At 32.9% G+C, this 20,509-nt stretch overlaps 1 long non-coding RNA gene across 1 annotated transcript; it reads left to right on the top strand.

Annotated features, from left to right (window-relative positions):
- Nucleotides 1-8,825: 8,825 nt before the first annotated feature.
- LOC107856920 lies at nt 8,826-18,643 on the top strand. Its single transcript, XR_007046585.1, has 6 exons — nt 8,826-9,044; nt 9,603-9,668; nt 14,060-14,175; nt 14,575-15,623; nt 18,001-18,116; nt 18,204-18,643. It is a non-coding gene; the product is annotated as an uncharacterized LOC107856920 (long non-coding RNA).
- The last annotated feature ends 1,866 nt before the right edge of the window (nt 18,644-20,509 follow it).

The following is a 20,509-nucleotide window of genomic DNA, read 5'->3' as shown; positions in this document are numbered from 1 at the left end:
TGACTACCCAAAGATTTTCACCTAAATATTCGGTCACTCAGGGTCAACTTTTGAAACTCAATTTTGTCTCGCTCTTTCCCTCTAATTAATTTTATCGATGTTCTTGGCCCTAACTAATTTTTAAAAATTAAATAAGAAATAAGATTCGTATTTTTCTCTATTTCTATAAATTTTTAAAATAAAAGAGAATTCATTTTTTATCATAATATAAAATATTTTAATTAAATATAATTAAATATTTTAATATCGAAATCACAAAAATATCTTTTGGTAATCCCATTCTCATTCTTTCTATTTTTTATTTATTTTCTTTAGGGAGATATTGTGACCATATATATATGCATGTTTTTTTTATATAAAATAAATATTTTTATTTTATTATATTCTTGTTTTTACATATATTTTATTGTATTCTTATTTTTACAAACATACATATGTATATATTAAATCGCAAATGATACTAAATTGAACGCTTATACAAATTATGTCTGTAATTTATATACGTTAAAATTTTGGGATAACAGGAAGCATCGATAAAATTAATTTCAGCAGAAAAAGAGTATTTGGGGCAACAATAATATAACTTCAATTTTTATTTCATCCGAACCCAACCCTTATTCTATAAGTTTCATCCAAGAGCCTGAAAATTGGCCTGAAACTCATTATAATTCCTATGTCCACTTTGCCATTCCACCTCAACAAAATACAATTTAACCTGATCTATCGATTTATGTTAAATGATCTCAAACTTTTTAGTTATTTTTATATATATGTAGGTATATATAATTTTTTTATTTAATTATATATTTATTTTTCTCCCTTTTCTCTTCTCTTTAAATTAAATTCGAACCATTCGATCAAATATTGAATGGATAAAATAGTCATTTTAAAATTGACTTTTCATATATTTATCCGTATATATATACATTTTCCTTTTTTTATTTTTACTATTATTTTTAAGAGTAATCGTTTTAGGATCATCCGATCAAAAGATCTGACAAATCAAAATCAGTCCGAAATCACCTGACTAACACAAATTAAACTAGCCCGTCAATTTTATTTTTTTTTAAATCCTGAGATTCAAAATTTTCAACCTTATAATTTATATTTACATATATACCCTATATATTTAATTATTATTCTTATTATTATTTTTATTATTATTATTATTATTATTATTTAATTTAAATCATCCGAACAAAGATCAAACGGATAAAAAATAGCTTCTTTTAAAATCAACTTTTTTTTATATCTATCCATATATATAAACACACACACACACATACACACACACACACGCACATATATATATATATATATATATATATATATATTATTTTATTATTATTATTATATTTTAGAACACTTGTTTTTTAATCGTCTGATCAAAGATCGGAAGGATCAGAATTAGTCAAAAACTCAAAATTAAAAACAGAGCTTTCCTTTTCCCCAAAATCCAATCACGCGTGTTATTTTTCCAAGGAACACAGTGTATAGTGTCAATCAGCTTTCCCTAGAAAGATAACCATACCATCGACCTTCTCCTCTTCTTCTCTTTTCTCCCTTCTACTTTCTCCACCACCTAAAGGCTAAACCCTAGCCGGCAAACTCCACTTACTCTTTGCACAACCTATCTCCCAAACCCAGAAAATTTGCCGAATCCACTATTACTGCAAAAACGGGCACTATTTTAGTGCAAAAAAGTCAAGATGTGGTCAAATCCGCCATTGATAGATTCCAAGTTGGACGCTTTTCAGAAGTTTGGAGGGTTCAAATTTTGAATTTCCCCCATGTTTTCTTAAACTTGATTCAAATCCAGACTTTGAAGCCTGGATTTTAGCCTATAAATAGCCGAATGAAAAGGTTTGTAGAGGCAGATTTTTAGGTATCGAGGAGAAAGAAAACATTAAGAGATAAAAGAGAGTTTGAAGAAGAGTGAAAAAACAACAGGAAAACGGAGAGAAATTGAGTTCACGAAGTAAGAAATTCTCCCAAAAAGTCTCAAAATTGTTGTTTTCTTTTCTTTGGTCCAAGTTTGAAGTCCCTTAGCTGAGTTTATAGTCTCCAAGAACTTGACGTTGAAGCCCCGATTTTGCTGCATCGGAAAAGGTGCGAATTATACCCTTTGATTTTTTTCTAGTTCTATGAAAATATGATTTTGTTTTCACGGTGGCTGAGATTACGTTGTTCTGCTGATGAATATAATTTTGGTTTCGAGGAGTTATAGCAATTTGAGTGTAAAATGTGAACATGTTGTTTGTTTTGGAGTCAAGTTTATATCAGTATTGGTACTCCTTTCTTTGAGTTTGAGGCCTTTAGTTTCATTGAGAATTATCCTGGCTACTAGTGTCCCGCGTTAAAATATGTGAATATGTAACCTCGTTGTCGTTTCAAGTTGCTTTTATATTATTTATTTCTTAATCAATTACGTAAGTATGATATGGTTTAAATTTGCATTAGTTAATGTAACACCCCGTACTTTTACCTAGCTTAAATTCGCCCAAAATTGTCAAAGACTTGCTTTAAAGATGAATACACTTTTATACATGTGGAATTTTTTAGACACCCAGGCGAAGAGTTAGAGACATTTTAGTAAGACAGTGTACCACCTGGTACTCTAGCGCATCGCGGAGGCAGTCCAAATGACATTTGTCATTTTCCAGTGAGACAACGTGATACCATCGTGTCGCGCTACTAGCCTTTTTCCCAATTGTCACTTTCCAATGTGACTCCATGATCATGGCGCATCGTGCCAAAGGGAAAAATTCGCAATCAGTAAGGCACCACAATGGGGCTATGTCGCGCCATCAACCCTGTTTCTAATCGTCAGTTTCCAGTGACACGGCGTGATAGCGCTGCGTCGCGCCAGGTCCCCAAATTAGGTTTTTAGTAACGAAAATTTAAAACTTTTTAGGGGCAATAGGGTCTTTTTTCATGACCCAAATCAACCTCTAAACACGAAATTATGCCCTAAATACCCTATTATGTCATTTTTCCTCACTTTCTCTCAAGAACAAAATCATTCTCTCTCAAGAGGCAGAACTCCTAGTTCAAGAAATCAAGGTCATGCCCAAGAAATCCTTCAAGAACTTCAAGAATCTCACAAATTAAGGTATGTTATATGTTCATCTATGGGTTCCTTTCACCCATAGAGTCCAAGAATCCCTTTTTAAACCTACAAGATCTCAGATTTATGATTTCCATGTTTGATTTAGATTGAATTCATGTTTATGATATTAGTTGAGTTCCAATCCATGATTTAAATACAAGTTTCATGAAATTAAATAACATGTATGGTGAATAGATGATTATCTTGATAAACCCTTGAACGTATAAAGTGATTAATGCATCTATGATGTTAATTTGGTTTGTAATCCATGATTATGATAAGATTCATAAAAAATAGAATAGCATTTAGGGGAAATTATATGAATTACATGCTAGACTCTTGAATTTGTAATTAAGTATTGTATTCATGATGTTTATGTGATGACCATTATCATGTAAAATACTCATGCTCCCCAAGTATTTGCTAAAATGCCTATGTGAAGTAGATAGAGGAATCATGAGATGTTATTATGAGATCTTAATCATGTACAAGCTTATTCCCTACAAGTGTTTGATAAAATGCTTGTGTGAATTGACCAGTGAAGGCATGACATATTATTATGTGATCCCATTTATGTACAAGTTGATGTATTACAAGTGAATGATGAAATATCTCTATGAATGAATTATGATCAAGTGAACATTGTTGAGTTAATCAAGGTTACGTTTTGCTTTATTTCTCATGCTATCATGTCCTGGGGGTATTTAATACCCGACAATTTAGCTGTTTACCTAGAGCCAGTGTCAGTTACAAACTAGTATCAGTCATGTTATGACCAGTAGTACTCTCAGTCAGTTACAGAACTCAATTAGTTACAGAACTCAGGAAAACTCAGTAAACTCAGTCTTAGTACAGTCCCGTTCAGTATACTCAGTTTAGTGTCTTTCAGTTGGGTGTAGGATTTAGTACTGAGTAAGTGCAGGGATGACAGTTTCTCCATCAGATAGACAGAGTCGTTAGTAGCAATCCCTGTACTCCAGAACTGCGTAGCCAATGCAGGATGATAAGTCACCCATCAGACTAGGCTTGACTACCTCCTAGGGGTCACCCGTTAGATTAGGCTTGGCTCCGCCCAGGTGTCACTCGTCAGTTAGGCTTGGCATCCTAGTTTTCTAGTGTTAGCACCCGTGGCACGGTATTAGCACTCTTCTAACTGGGGTTATAAGTTAGACCCCTATCAGTTCAAATTTGGGGCATATCGGTTAGATGATTACCTCTCACAATTTCAGTTTTAGTTTTGGTCTTTAGTACGAAACTCAGTTCAGTTATACAAAATCAGGACTATCAGACATAGTCAATTCAGAACCAGTAATTCAGTTATCAGTAACTTAAATATCAATTACTCAGTTATTAGAAGTTAGTACTTAGCTTCAGAAAAGCTCAGTTACAATATTATATAAACGCACAGTATTTCATACTTAGTATTTGTCGTAGTTCAGATTATCCATAAACTCTCATGCTCAATTATTCTATATCATTTAGTCAGTTATTATTCATGCATATGAACCTTTGCATTCAGCCTTACCTCATCTAGCATACCAGTACATTCTCACGTACTGACGTATACTTTCTTGCGCTATGATGTTTCATATCATAGGTTCGGACGCTCAGGTTCCCAACCACGCATAGTAGATTCAGATTTAGCCAGCAGCAGTAGATTTAGTAGTGAGTCCTCATCATTCAAGCATATTCTATTATGTCATATTTTCAGTAGATGTAGTAGTTCAGTAGATGGAGTTAGTTGGGGGATTGTCCCATCAACTCCACTTTCAGATAGATTCAATTAAAGGCTTTTCAGACTAGAATTTCAGACAGTATTCAGTTTTACAGATGTTATATTTTATCAGTAGTTCAGATATTTTAAACCTTATGGCATTTCAGCCCATTTTCTATATTAATTACAGTATTATTATTCAGTGCTCACAATAGATATCATTCATAGGTTAGCTTGTGGTCCTTCGAAGTCGTAAGCACTGTGTGATGGCTAAGAGATAGTCCTGGGTCGTTACAGTTAAGTTGTCACTTGTTGAATGAATCTAGATTTGAATTTCAAAAGTTACGATGTTTGGTCAATAAATACTTGACTGTATTATTTTGGATTCAAAGCCATATTAGTGTTGGTGTTCCCTGCTTCGAATTTGGGTCATGACAAAGTTTAATAGCCCATTTCAACTTTATTTACTTTACATCTGAATTTGCCCGGGGTTGTTTATTGTTTTGTTTTGACCAAAGCTAGTCCTCTTTTGAAAATAAACATGCCGCTCTCGACCAAATCCTTTTCTCATGATTGTGTTTAAGTAAGTTGAAGTCGTGTTAGGAGTCAAAAAGAATGATATTGATTTTTTTTTAAAAAAAAGGGATGAGAATGTCGTCGGGAGTCTGGTTCTTTGGAAACAAAGATTAGAAACTTTTGTCGATGGTGTGTTGTGTTGTCGGTTTTTGAAAAAGGGTGATTCTCTATGTTTTCATATATTTGGCTTAGGAATTACATATTTAAAAATATTGGATGTTCAAATTCGATATTTGTTTAAATCCAAAGTCGTCAAAATTGCCCATTCTCGTTCCTATGTGTGCACTTTGTGTGTAGTCATAAGAAATATTTTGGGAAAGACATGTTCCTCCTCTTATCTCATATGAACGTAGAAGTCACTCATTAGTGTCCTAGTAATGTGAACGTTTTCATTTTATGTTTCTACTTGTCATGTTCTTGAACATATATTAAATGTGTTCGTGTTAGTCCGTATGAGTCGGGAGGTGCCACTTGAACAAGACTTACAAATTTCTTTGATCTAGTAGGGTAACAGTAGCAACGTGTAGATATAGGTTTATGAAAATTGATTGACTTTGTTTTACTTCTTTAATTTTTTTTTCTAGAACTGAGAATTGTTTTAGTTTTAAAGTTTTGTGTATATTGATGGAATTTTATCCTCTTTCGTCATATTTTACTTCATATTTAGACAAACAGGGAATTCTAAAAAATAAAATCTCGGCTAATACGTGACTCTATGTGTTTTGTGCTGGAAACCCATGTAAACTCGAGTGCTAAAATTATGAGATTCGGCTATATAAAAAAAAGAATGATTTCTTTCCCATGTTTAGTTCACTAGTAGTTCCGTTTGCAAGTAGTAAAGTTTGAGGGGAGTGGTTGGTTTGGTTGTCTTGGCAACGATCCGAGCTCCTATTTCCCCTCTGTGATTCTTGGTTTGATTATTGAGCTTTTCTTTTAAGAATAGATGCGCTTTTTACTATACTTGGTTGAAAATTGTCGCCTACTATTGTTTGGAATGTGCCCAGTATTAAAGGGAGCTTCTACGCCCTGTTTTCGTGCATAATACACCGCAGATTCCAAATCATATTTCTTTCATGTATTTGTGTCATCTCTCTTTTTACAACATTATTATTTCTTTGTCTTTTCTAATTCTTTGAGTTTTTGGTGTAGTAATCTTAAAATGAGTCTTGCATCTCATTTCTTTTATCTATCTATCAATCTTCCATGATGTGTGAATAAAAATTGTGAATCTGCATATTAATAATAATAATAATTTTAGAAGATTTTGGTATCTAAGTCGTCAGTCATATAGTATATGTTTGCTAGGATTTGCTAATACATGAAAATATATTCAAATTACATTGTGTTGATTCCCGTTAACATGATGAAGAGACTATACCTAACAACTTTTATTTCTTTTCAATTGAATTTACCTGAAGTCTTGCGCTAATATTCTGTCGAATTATCGTCTAGGCCAATTTGATTCAAGTTTATTACTCCCCTGAGTTTAAAAGGAGATGAGGAATATCTATTTGCCGAATAGTAATATTCTATTTGAGAATAGTCTTTTGTGTAGAATATGATTTTCATCTGCATACGAATAAAGGCTAAATGTAAGATATTCATTTTGATGTATTTTCATGTTGAGTTTATTGTGTTCACTGAATACCTTTCTTTCTAATTATGAAGTTACATGCCCTCTCTAATTTTATTTTCTTTCCTTATTTCACATGTACACTCAGGAGTTGGAGTTCCACAACGGAACTCATTTTGACCCAAAATATTAGGTCAATCGCTACTAGGATCACCAGAGCCTCAGAGTCACAAATTAGAAGCCCAAGCTCCTAAATGGAGTCTAGTATCTCTTATCTTCTTTAAATTTAATTTGTACTTGTCATGTTGAGTTTTAGAATGATACTAACTCTTGTTATTGAATCTCTTTCTTTAGATAACTTTACTTAATTATTAAATTTATGTTGTCTTCTTATTTGTCAATCCTTTAAAAGTAGTTTTAACATTTCGACTTTCGCAAATAACACGTGACTATCACTAAGGAAAAAATCTTTTTTGTCATAATCAGCCAACTCTTTTGAAAACTCATTGCCAATATTTTGAGTAAGGTTAGCATAGCAACCTCCGTATTTTTCTTTAAAAAATATAACAAAATATAAAAAAAATGAAATTTTAGTGTCAACTTAGTCAAAAAATAAGTTACTAAAAATTTCAAATTTCTCAAAAGAGTTCGCCCACCAATTTTAACTCATTTTCAACAAATAATCCTAATGTTTCAAGTCATATTTTGTGTCTTTAATGTTTATTCGGGTTTTCAGATTCGCAAAGAGATTAGAAATGTGAGGTACACATATTCACCCGCTACCACATATGAGGTATATATTTTTTATATACTACTATGATAATTATTTTTATTATTATTGATCATTATTATTGTTAATATTACTATTATTGTCATTATTATTTATATATTGCAATTATCGTTACTATTTTAATTTATCATTATTATTATTATTATCATTACTGTTATTATGGTTTAAACAACTTCACATACTGTGCATTATAATTATTAACACTGTTGTTATTATTATTATTATTATCATCATCATCATCATCATCATCATCATCATCATCATCATCATCATCATCATCATCATCATCATCATCATCATCATTATTATTATTATTATTTCCAACCTATTCGTAGTCTCATATATTTCTTCACATACTTTTAAATATACATTTCTCAAATAATTTTTTTACGTCATGAAAAAAAATATATAATTGTTTGTATATTAGTAATATACTCGAACTTTGCACATTTTAAATTTTTTTGCACTTTCCAATATGTGTAAACTACATTACTACCCTTTTCGTATAAAAAAATAATACTCATATTTTGCAATAACTATATTACCTCGTTGTACATGGTAGCATCTTTTTTACTATATCTTAGATTTTACTATAAATAATAATGAGAAAATATAGGACAAAAAATTTCTCAACACATTTGCAAATAACGAAGCAATAATTTTCCTAAACTGAGCGTAAGGACTATCTTCGGATAGCCTCTATTGGGGTGCCTAACACCTTCCCCTCGAGTAACCAAAACCCTTACTCAGAATCTCAAAATGTTTTCAATAAGACCAAAATAAAGTTTTCTACATAAGAAATGGTATTTCCTAATTTTCCTAAAAGTTAGGTGGCGACTCTAAAAAATAATTTTCAAATCTCAACAGTCACGACACGCCACCACATGTTGTGTGCTATTTCGACTGGTTCGAAATAGGATGTGACACCTTAAAAAACCTCTCTACCTCTCACCTCCTCAAGATAGGGATAAGGTCTGGCTACACTCTACCCTCCCTAGACCTCGCTTTTAGGATACTGTATTTTTTGTTATAGTTGTTCTTTTAAAGATTTCAATGAGTTTGTGTAAATCTTCTTAGGTTTTGGGGAGGGCGGGGGGTCTTCTTAGTTTCCCCCAGATAATTATTTTTTTTATGTGTTCTTCATACCATCTCTGCTTTTCGCTGAACTATTTTTCGCGTTTTTGTATTTTTTGTTATAGCAAAGTAGAGGGTTGTGTGGTGAAGGATCAACTATTCATCTAGTTCATTGAAGTGGAAATTGTGAAGTTCATTCTCAAAATTGGTAACAATTTTAGTTCCATATTTTTGGCTTGTTTCGAGCATGAAAAATCCTAACGTACTTTTACATTCTTTAACAGTTTTTGTTTAGTTTTGTTTGCCAAAATATTTTGAAATCTGGGAATAATATCTATCTTCACCCCACCACCTCTTTCTCTGACTCTCTGGTAATAATCCTAACGGGGCTTTCTTACCATTACAACTGTATGAAATTCTCTATGTATTTGTTTGTGTGAAGTTGGGCGTCTTAACTTTAAAATTTGTTCATTATGTTCAATTTTTTCTTTTGATGTTCTTCCAGCTAAATGATGAGATGAAGAAAATGGACAAGCATAAAAAAAATTAAAATAAGACAGATTAAAAACAAGGAACTCGTCTTACTACTGTTACTACCCATGATAGTTTTTTGTTTAACTTGTTCATAAAAGATAAGGGAACTTACAGAGGAAGCCTTGGTTTTATTGCATATAGCATTCAGCTAAATGATGAGATGTTCTTTTTTTCCCTAGAATTTGTTTATCTTTGAGTATTGAGTGGGATTTCTGGTAAAAATTTATTCCAGATTCGAGTTTACAAGGATCCAAGTAGTGGAAAGGTAAATCTTGCAACCACCGGTACAACTACTGAGGTATGGAACTTAATTCTTCGCATTTCCTGGTAGTTATATTTATGGATGCATAGTCGAATTTTATTATATTTCTTACAAACTGTTAGAAATATTTTTGAGTGGACAAGAATTTTGACTGTTTCTGAAGAAGAAATTTCATATGAGTTTTGCGACATTGAATCTTGCTACTAGACTTTGTTATTGCATATCCATTTATTCCTCGCGACTGGTATAACACTGAAAGATTTCTGGATCTAGGAAGAATCCTAGTTCGTCATAATCTAGATTAGAACATATGGGCACTTTCTGGTTTTAGTTTTATTTTAAAAAAGACCAGTTTTTATTTGAAAAAAGAAATGTTCTGGAAGCAGATAGAAAAAAGCCCTGAAATGTATAAAAACTACTATTGGTGTTTTTTCTTCTATTATAGTTTTGGTTCTCTTGTTTTTGTTTCTCTTCTTTATTGTTATTGTTGTCGTTCTTGTGTAGATGGAAAATAAAGATCGTACATGGATGTATAATAGAACTTATCTTAACTGTGTGGGGTTGAGGGAGGAATATAAAGATGGGGTAGCTGGATTTATTGCTAAAGCAATGACACTTCATGATTTTCTTACTGAAGGGATAATTAGGTGTCCTTGTTGAAAATGCAAGTGTTTCAAGTTATTGAGTCCAGATATTGTTACATTACATCTTTATAAGAAGGGTTTTATGTTGAATTATACTGTGTGAACAGCTCATGGAGAGAGTAGTGTTGCTAATAATTTTTCTTTTCAGAATTATGTTGAAAGTCCAACAAGAGAGAATAATGTTGAAAGTCCACGATATAGTGAGATGGTCAGGGATGATTTTGGTACATACTCAGGGGCTTAAAATGAACCAAATGATGAGGTTAAGCACTTTTATGAATAGTTAAAGAAAGCTAGTTATCCATTGTATGAAGGATCAATGCATTCTAAGTTATCTGTTGCCATTCGGTTACTAAGTATTAAGTAGCATTATTCTATTTCTCAAGAGGGCATGAATTCTATCATTAGACTTATGAATGAACTTAACCCAAATAAACTTGAATTACCCAAATATTTCTACCCAACAAAGAAGTTGGTTTCTAAATTAGGACTTTCATCAAAGAGGATTCAATATTAGAGAAAGGTTGCATGTTATTCAATAAGAAAGATGCAGATTTTGTAATCAGCCTCGTTATAAGAAAGTCACACATTCCAAAGGGAAGAAGGTTCCTATGAAGTCGATTCATTACTTACCCCTTATACCACGATTAAAGAGTTTGTATGCATCAATGAGCTCTGCCCTTAATATGAGATGGCACTATGAAAATAAAAGACCACCTTGTGTTTTATGTCATCCGTCAAATGGAGAAGCATGGAAACATTTTGATAGTGTGTATCCATATTTTACTAGTGAACCAAGAAACATTAGCTTGGGATTATCTACTGATGGATTCACTTCATTTTCTGTTTCAGCTATACCATATTTATGTTGGCCAGTGTTTGTGACTCCTTAGAATCTCCCACCTAAATTGCGTATGACAAGTTAGTATATATTTCTAACTTGCATTATTCCAAGTCCTGGTAATCCAAAAGTTTTGATTGATGTATACCTACAACCATTGATTGATGATTTGAACTTATTGTGGCATGAAGGTATGAAAGCATATGATGTATCAATAAAATAGAATTTTAGATTGCGTGCTGCTTTGATGTGGACTATAAATGACTTTCCTTCTTATGGAATGATGCCTGGGTGGTCGACTGCGGGCAAGTTAGCTTGCCCTTATTATATGGCAGACACAAAAGCATTCACTTTAAAACATGGAGGTAAAAACTCATAGTTTGACTATCACCATCGATTCTTGCCAATGCAACATGAGTTTAGGAGAAATACGAGTGATTTTATGAAGAATAATTCTGATTTTGAGGAGCCACTGCCAATTTTGTTGTGAGAAAAAATTTAGGATGGAGTAAGGAATCTGCCTAAGGTAACAGATTCTCCACCATTCAGGATACTTGGTTATGGTGCTATACATAACTAGACTAAACGAAGCATATTTTGGGGGTTAGATTACTGGAAGGATAATCTTCTACCTCATAATCTGGATGCCATGCATATTGAGAAAAACTTCTTTGATAACTTGTTTAATACTGTGATGGATGTAAGTAACAAAATAAAAGATAACTTGAAGGCCAGTTTGGACTTAAAGGAGTATTGTTGGTGCAATAAGTTGTACCTGACATACTTAAACAATAAGATTTAGAAGCCCAAGGCTAGTTACAAATTCACTTTGGATGATAGAAGAGTGATTTGTGATTGGCTTAATAATTTAAGAATGCCAAATAAATATGCGTCAAATTTGTCTAGGTTTGTTGACATGAAGGAAGGAAAGTTGACCTATACGAAGAGCCATGACTGTCACATTTTCATTGATTCATTGATATCTATTGCATTTTGTGCATTACCCGATAGAATCTGGAAGCCCATAACAGAGATAAGCTTATTTTTCAAAGACTTATGTTCTAACACATTAAGGGAGGAGAACCTATCTTTGATGGATATCAACATTCACTAAACCTTAAAAAAGTTGGCAAAAAATTTTCCTACTATTTTTTTTATGTTATGGAGCATCTTCCAATTCATCTTGTGCGAGAGGCACGACTTAGAGGGCCTGTTCAGTGTAGATGGATGTATCCCTTTGAGAGGTATGACTTTTAACATTTACCTTCATGTGTTTTAATTGAACATTATTTCATCTAAAAGATCATACTATGTAGGACCATTGGCAAATATAAGTGGACAACAAAAAATAAATCTCAAATTGAGGGATCAATATATGAGGCTTATTTGGTTAAATAGACCACTTATTTTTTATCATATTATTTTGAACATGATGTACCATATCTGAGAAATCGAATTGATAGGGATGATGATGGACAATACAGATCCTTCAGTACCAACATTTTCAATATTCAATCAACTAGGTAAAGAAAGTCCAAAAGTTGGTCCACTTCAATATTTGAATGAGGTGGAGCTTAAGTCAGCTACAACACATGTATTATTAAATTGTCCCGAGGTCCTGCCTTTTTATAGGTGACTATATTTATATTAACAACAATCATTCAAGGACTATCTAAGCTTTAACTAATGAAGGTCGTGACTTTATTAGACAACTACTTTGTGGATTTAAAAGGGATGTTGTTGTTTATCCTATGTTTCAATGTGATTTAGAGAATATGTAAGTGCAACTTTAATATTTAACACTGTTTACACTTTTTTTCAGTTTTATGTATATTTAAATTCTAACTTTTCTTGAACTTTTTATAGGTTCATAATCCAGAAACTTTTGACCCAAATAGTCAATTTTTATGTGATATAGCTTGGGGACCTTGTGCTAAAGTCAAAAAAATTTCTAGGTACTCTGTCAATAGGTACATATTTCATACAGAAGAGTTCTCTAAGGGCAAGAAAACTAATAATAGTGGAGTATGGGTGAAAGGTGATGGTGGTGTTGATTATTATGGTGTATGTCAAGAGATTTTAGAACTCGATTATTACGTTGGTTGGCCAAAGAAAAAGTTGGTACTCTTTTGGTGTAAGTGGTAAGATCCTATGCCTAAGGTATAAAGGTGCACCCTCAGTACAAAATAGTTGAAATTAAGCGATCAAGGGAGTATGGACTCTATAATCCATTTGTCATTGCACAAAATGTGAAATAAGTGTATTACGCTCCTTATCCTTTGTGTAAGAATAAATTTGCATAGCGGGTAGTTATAAAAACAAAGCCCGTCAGTAGAGTTGAGGTAGAGGATGCATTGGATATAGCGTATCAGAATGACATTTCAAGTGTTGAAAAAAGGATGGATCATAAATTAACAGGTGAGTTGCCGCATAGCGAAGGCCTATATGAAGAGTTTGATCCTTTTGAACTTAGATTCAATTTTAATGATTATGGAGAAGGAAAATTCGAGGCAAACGTCGAAGAAGATCCAACTGATAAAAATGAAATAAGCGAGGAAGCGTCACTTGATGAAAATGAAACAAGCGAGGAAGAGTTACTTGATGAAAATAAAATAAGTTATGAAGAAGAATTAATGAATGACTATGAAACAAGCAATGAGGATTGAGTTGTTATTAATAGTAGTAATGTGTAGTAACAGGGTCTTGAATTGTATTTTAGCTGCTGCTTTTTTTTTTGTTAACATTTGTAGTGCCAGTAAGAACATTTTTGGTTGTTTGATTAAATAGAAGTGGTAAATTTCTATAGTATATGTGTGTTGTCTGCTTTGAAGCATATTTTTGAAGCATACATATGCTATTTAAAATATGATTAGCATATATATGCTATTTGAACTATGATTAGCGTAAAACAAATTTCTAAGGATAGTTCATTCATTTTTCAGTTCTTGGGTACTTTCGGTGGTCTTGGAGCAATTGGTTTATCAGCGTCACTTTTGACATCTGTTCTTCTAACCACATTAGAGGTTCTCCTTGTGGTTGGCCTTTGTTCTGCTGGCGGGTAATCCTCTTCTTTTCATATTTAAATTTTTCTATTATTCTTTAATTCTCTCAAAGTGTTAAATCTTTAATCATTTATGAGAATTTATTAAACTTTTTGTTAGTTGCTTGGTAGGTAATCCATTTCTAATTTTGTTTGCATTTAGACACTACAATCCCACTTAATTAAAGCCTATTCTATGCATTTGGTGGATTTACCTAACATTAAGTCAGTTAGAGCTTCAAGTTTTGTTTTAATATATTGTAATTGGACATTAGTTGTTGGCTTTTAGAGGTCAAAGGTTCCTGTTTTCTGGCAATTCAATGTTCTTATTGAGTGCAGTAATTTAAGTAAGTTTCTTACCTATAATATAGGTGTGTTGTCTATTTTGTTTAATTTGGTTGTTCTTTTGTTTTTCAGGTGGTTAATAAAGAAAATCAATGGCATCAAATGGTCAGGATAATGGACAGCATAAGAAAGGTAAGAAAGGGCCTGATAATCTTCCTGCAGGTCAATAAACACCACCACCACCACCACCAACACCTGTTACCACAACTTTTCAACCAACTGCTACAAATGTTCTTCCTCCTCCAAGGTCAACTATTTCACTATCAAATGCATTTTTCATGCCCCCACTATCTGATCAGTTCCACACCTCTTCTTCTCATAATAATCTGTATAGTAGCTTTTCATTTGTACTTTCGACATCATCCACACCTACCTTTTATGGATTGAGAATTGGAGGTCCTAGCACATCAACATCGTCATCCATTGATAGTGCTACAGTGTCTAATGCTACAGCAGCTACTTCTCGAAATCTAAAATTTAAAGAGGTAGTAGAATATGACAGCAATAGGAGGCTACTTATCATCCCTGATGGTAATGGGTAAGTAACCCTTGTGTTTTTTCTTAATATTTAAAATTCTCGAAAGCTAAGATAATTTAATATAATTTTATTGCAGGTTTATTCTCGCATATGCCTCCGGGCATATGGTTATAGAAGTAATTAAACTATTTTACATGGAGTCATGGGGTAGTTGGAACGAGATTCGAATCGACATCAGAATTCTTATGTGGAAACAGTTTATAGTATAATTAAATTCAAAGAATTTACCATTTCAGTATGCTATCAATAGTGAATTTACCTTTGTATCCATTAACTCATTTCATGAATTTATGTTAAAATATTTTGCAGTGTGCATGGAACTCTTTGTCATGAAAATGAAATACAAGCCATTTTCAAGTTGAAAGCAGCTCTACGGATCAAAGAACACTTGTATGAGGCCCGAAAGAACTTGAAAAATCCTGGTTGGCTGACAGATAATGTGTGGGGCAAGTTCTTGGAAAAATGGGATACTCCTGAATACAAGGTAAGGAGGAAACGAGCAAATACAAATAGAGCCTTTGAAATGGGTGGCTCGTTGTACACTAGAGGTTCGATGAGTTTCGCTACCCACCGACGAAGACTGGTAACATTAGCTTAAATTATTAACATCTATGCTTGAATTTTGTTCTTTTGAGCTAGTTTGAATTTTATTTGATAAATTATCGTCCTTGATTACACGGCGTATGTTGTTGTTGTAGTTGATAATGGATACGATATAAGTACACGGGGTTATGTTACTTAGGTTTTGAGCTGTTTTGAGTTTTACTACTTGATAAATTATTGCTCTTGAATACTTGGTTTTATAGAATTTATTAGCTATGTTACTTGGCTTCTAAGTTGTTTTAGTTCTACTCTTGCCTTATCCTTGTTCGAGCAAAAATGAGTATCTGATCCTCAAATTTTTGAATTTTCTGAACTGGGTACTTCTTGCGCATTGAGTTTGAAATTCATTAAAGTTTTGGAATTTCTTTTTTTCTTATGAAACTGTTTTGAGTTCTACTGTTGCTTTTTTCTTGTCTAATGCTTTATACTGAAATTTCTTTTCTACACATTTTCGCTTCTGAAAAATTAGCACAGTTTTCGCATTATGTGACTCTGTCTTGGTTACTTCATTAGTAAACATTGCCTCCTTTTTGTTATATATATTTTTGTGGTGTAACTCGATAGTGTATCTTCATAGGGAAACTTAGAGGTCATATTTATGTTCAGAAAGCCAAACATCTTTTCAATAATAAAGACAGATTATCTGTTGTTTCTCTAGTACCCAAATTACTTTTCAATAGCTTTGTCATTTGTTTCCCAGAATTGCCAACCCTTCACAAAAATAAATCTAGCAAATGATGTCCTTGCACCTCAGGTATGTGGTTGTTGGTATACATAGCACTGCTCATAGGGAAGTTGACCATTTTCAGTTTCTCTATGATTGCCTCTGCGGCATTTGAGACTATTAAAAATAATCTCTTTGCCTACAAAGGCGGGGGTAAGGTTTTCTATACCTCTCAAAGTGGGACTACACTGGGGTATGTTTTTGTTGATATGATTGCCCTATGTCTGGCCTTTTCCTTTCCTTGTGGCGAGTATCCAAGGCTATTACTATAGAGAAAATTGTTACAATCTTCACAGTCTTTATTAGGATAAATAATTGAGGGATGATCTAAAATGGACAGTTTTTTTTTGGGAGGGGAAGGGAGGGGTTCACTAAAAATTTTATTAATCACTAACATACAATATTACGAAGAGATAGTTAGCTCCACTCGCTCGCTATATGTCTCAAGCTCGAAAAAACTAAAGAGCTATTCTAAACCACAAGGTTATGTATTACATTGTGCAGTCCAGGAGCAACTTTATAACATATACCAAATAGAAACTCTCTTCAACAATAGAATTCCATGGTTGACTTTTTTTCTCAAAGATCCTCATGTTTCTTTCAATCCAAAGAGCATGTATGACTTCTGTACCAAGCATCTTGAATGCTAAAGCTTGTTGTGATTGACCCTCAGTTTTGCTAATCATCCATGGTTGATGTTGATTCCATTGTTAAATTTACAATACATAATGTGAACTCTAAATATTATTTTAATTAGTTGCTAAATTGGTAAGTGTCATGTGCCATGCTAGGTTAGGTAATGGTCAAGAAACTGTTCAAACTCCAAACCACCAACAAAAACTTACCTTTGCTTCAGTTGAAGAGACTCCACTTACCTACCTCCTTGAAGTTTGGATTTTTATAATCATAATACGAGTATAAGATTTGAGTCAAAATTACTCAATTTAACCAAAATTCACAATTTATAGATGATTGATCAACCCCTAATGGAGGTGGACCCCAGAAAAGTTGTGAAGGAAAAAAATATAGAGCACAATCATTAGAAAGTAATTTCAATATTTTAATTGTTTCAGTGATAAAAGAGGCATTGTAAAATACTATTTCATAATTAAGTTACAATTCTTCTTATAATATTAATATGATGAAAGGGTCAAAAGAGAGCAATTAAATGCCCTGGGATAATTGTAGATCGTTTGCTTGAGTTTGTGTAATTTCTGCATTTTTCGGAGGCCATGGCAAAGGGTACCAATTTGGTTACCAAGTCAAGGTGCTTTTTGTTTGTACAATACATAATATGTACTCTACATATTAAAGCTTGTTGTGATTGACCCTTAGTCTTGCTAATCATCCATGGTTGATGTTAGCTGGCTAGTAATTCTGTCCCAGCATCCACGGCATCACCCTGTTCCAAATCTTTGTAGCAAAATCACATTGAACAAATAAATAATGTTCCTTAATCTCTTCATGCACTTGGCAAATGCAACATCTACTATTCATTTCTGCACCTCATCCATGTAGTCAGTCAGCAGTTAATATCATAATCAAGCATAATCTCTGTCAGTATAGTTTTTAAGAACATAGAAGTTTTACTCTCATGAAAAAAACTTACTGATGCTTTTATCTAATTTTGCAGGAATATTTAAATGAGGGAAAAGAACCAACTTTTCTTGAGGTCATCGAAGAGACGCATAGGAAAAAAAGGACGGTAAAAGAGAAGATTGGGTCAAAACGCATGCTAAGGATGCATATGTAAGAGAATAACTTTTACATACATTGTTTTATTATTACTCAACTTAGCTTGTTTACATACTGACAAATAATTTTTCTTTCTGGAAGGATTTCAAAAAAGCATATAAGATTGGCGTCAAACCCAACCTATTTTAGAGGATGATACCGTGGTCCAACTATCACCTGCTAATATGATTAACATGTGGTCGGCCAACTGTGATGGGTGGTCCAAAGAAAGATAGAACCTACGGGTGTGGGGTTCTCCAATCTTTGAATACTCCTTCGTTGTTTCCCAGTTCCTTTTCTACTTTGCAAACTATGAAAGAAATGGAAGCGTGAGAAAGCAAATTATAGAGTTGACACAACAATGTTGGCTAACGATGCTAAGTTTGCTAAATTTGCTAAATTTGAGGAGATGGTCAAGAAGCACATGCCTCAAGTATTTCATGATGAGGAAAAGAGCGAACCTGATGATAATTAGATTGTAGTTGTTGTTCTTGTTTTTTATTGTGACATTTAGATGTTTAAACTATTTGACTCGATGTTTGTTTTGGGTGTTTTAAGGTGGTTGAATTTTTAAATTTTTGTCGCGTTTGATCCTACTATGAAAAAAATATTAGTTATGTTGTTTATAATCTGAGAGCAATGTAAGCTAATGAAAGATTTTATTAAATAATTATCTTATAGGTGAATATTTATTTATTAAAATTCTGACTAAAATAATTGGAAGAATAATTATTAAATAATTATTTATTAGCATTCCGATTACAGTAGTCGAAAAATTATAATTATTTAATTATTTATTATATTTTTTATTACAGTAGTCGGAATAGTTATTTTATTAAATATTTTTGACTAAACTAGTCGGAAGAATAATTATTAAATAATTATTTATTAACGTTCCGACTATAGTAGTCGAAATAATTATAATTATTAAATAATTATTTATTACATTATCGACTACAATAGTGTAATACCTCATACTTCTACTAGCTTAAAATCATCCCACAAATGTTAAAGACTTGCTTTAAAGATTAATTCACTTTTATACATGTGGTATTTTAAAGATTTTCACTTTTTATCATGTGAGAAATTGAATAAGCTTTCCATCGATACCAAATTCGCCAAAATCCAACACCCGGGCAAAGAGTTAGAGCCTTTTTAGTGAGACAGTGTATCATTTGAGCAAGCCATCAGCGCATCGCGAAGCCAGCTTAAATGGAAATTGTCAATTTGCAGTGGTGCTTCGCAATAGTGGCCCATTGCACCAAACTTCCAGTTCGCAAACAAAGTGGCAATGCGATAGATCCGCGTCGTGCCACCATGCAGATTCCCAATTGTCCAGTTCCAGTGACTCGTCGCGCTAAGGATGAAAATCGAGAAATTTTTTACAAAATTAAAGACGCGTTCAGGGTTAAAAGGGTCAATTTTCCCACCCTATATAAATCCAATAACACGTGATTCAGCCATATTTCACCCAATTTATAGTATTCCTCTCAAAATCCTCTCAGGAACACATTAGGATTTTTCATAGAAAATTCAAGTTCAAGAATTTCTCTCTATCAAACTTCATAAAATCAAGAACTATGGTATGCACAGTGTTGATTCATGGACTCCTTTCGTCAATGAAGCTCAAGAACCCTATTTTAAACTATATGTCATGATGTTCGTGTTTGAATTGGTTATGCTCATGTTGTTATTGTTGTATGATTGTCAAGATTGCATCTTTATATATTTTCATGAAACTATGTTAGCATAGGGTTGAAGTTCATGCAATTGAGTGAAATTGTGGAACTATATAGTACTAAATTGATTATCATACCTATGCCCTAAGTGTGCATGCAAGGTATTTGATAATATGCCCCAAAGAATGAATAATGAGCAAGTACTTAGTCTCCATGTGTCAAGATTATGTCATGCCTCTTAAGTTATGCTATACCTACTTGATTAAGATGATTTCCATGCTAAACCTATACATTGTAATTGCTTGATGGGGTGTTCATGAGATTAGAAGCATGAAATTATGCCATGTTTATATTCATTACTATCCGAGTACAAATAGTGTGATAACTATGTGCTTCAAGAACTCCCCAACTTATAGTATTGTGAAAATTTTGAATTTGTTGATATTGGTTATGTGATCAAAAGTGTCAAGCCTTGTCAATCTCATTCTATCATGTCCTGGGGGTACTTGTACCCGATAATTTAGCTGTGTGCCTAGAGCCATGTCATATTTTCACGATATCTCAATCAAGCCATGATCCATAAAACTCAGTCAGTCATGTGACTTAGGAAATACTCAAGACTCTCAGTAATCTCAGTACTCAGTATTCTCAGAAATCTCAGTAACTTCAGTACTCTCAGTCAGTCCTCAGATCTCAGTAGTATTCCATCAGTCAACGAAACTTAGTGAA

This window comes from Capsicum annuum, chromosome 1 (assembly GCF_002878395.1).
Source record: "Capsicum annuum cultivar UCD-10X-F1 chromosome 1, UCD10Xv1.1, whole genome shotgun sequence".
Taxonomy (NCBI): Eukaryota; Viridiplantae; Streptophyta; class Magnoliopsida; order Solanales; family Solanaceae; genus Capsicum; species Capsicum annuum.
Note: the sequence above shows the minus strand (reverse complement) of the source record. Positions and strands in the feature narration are given on the sequence as shown.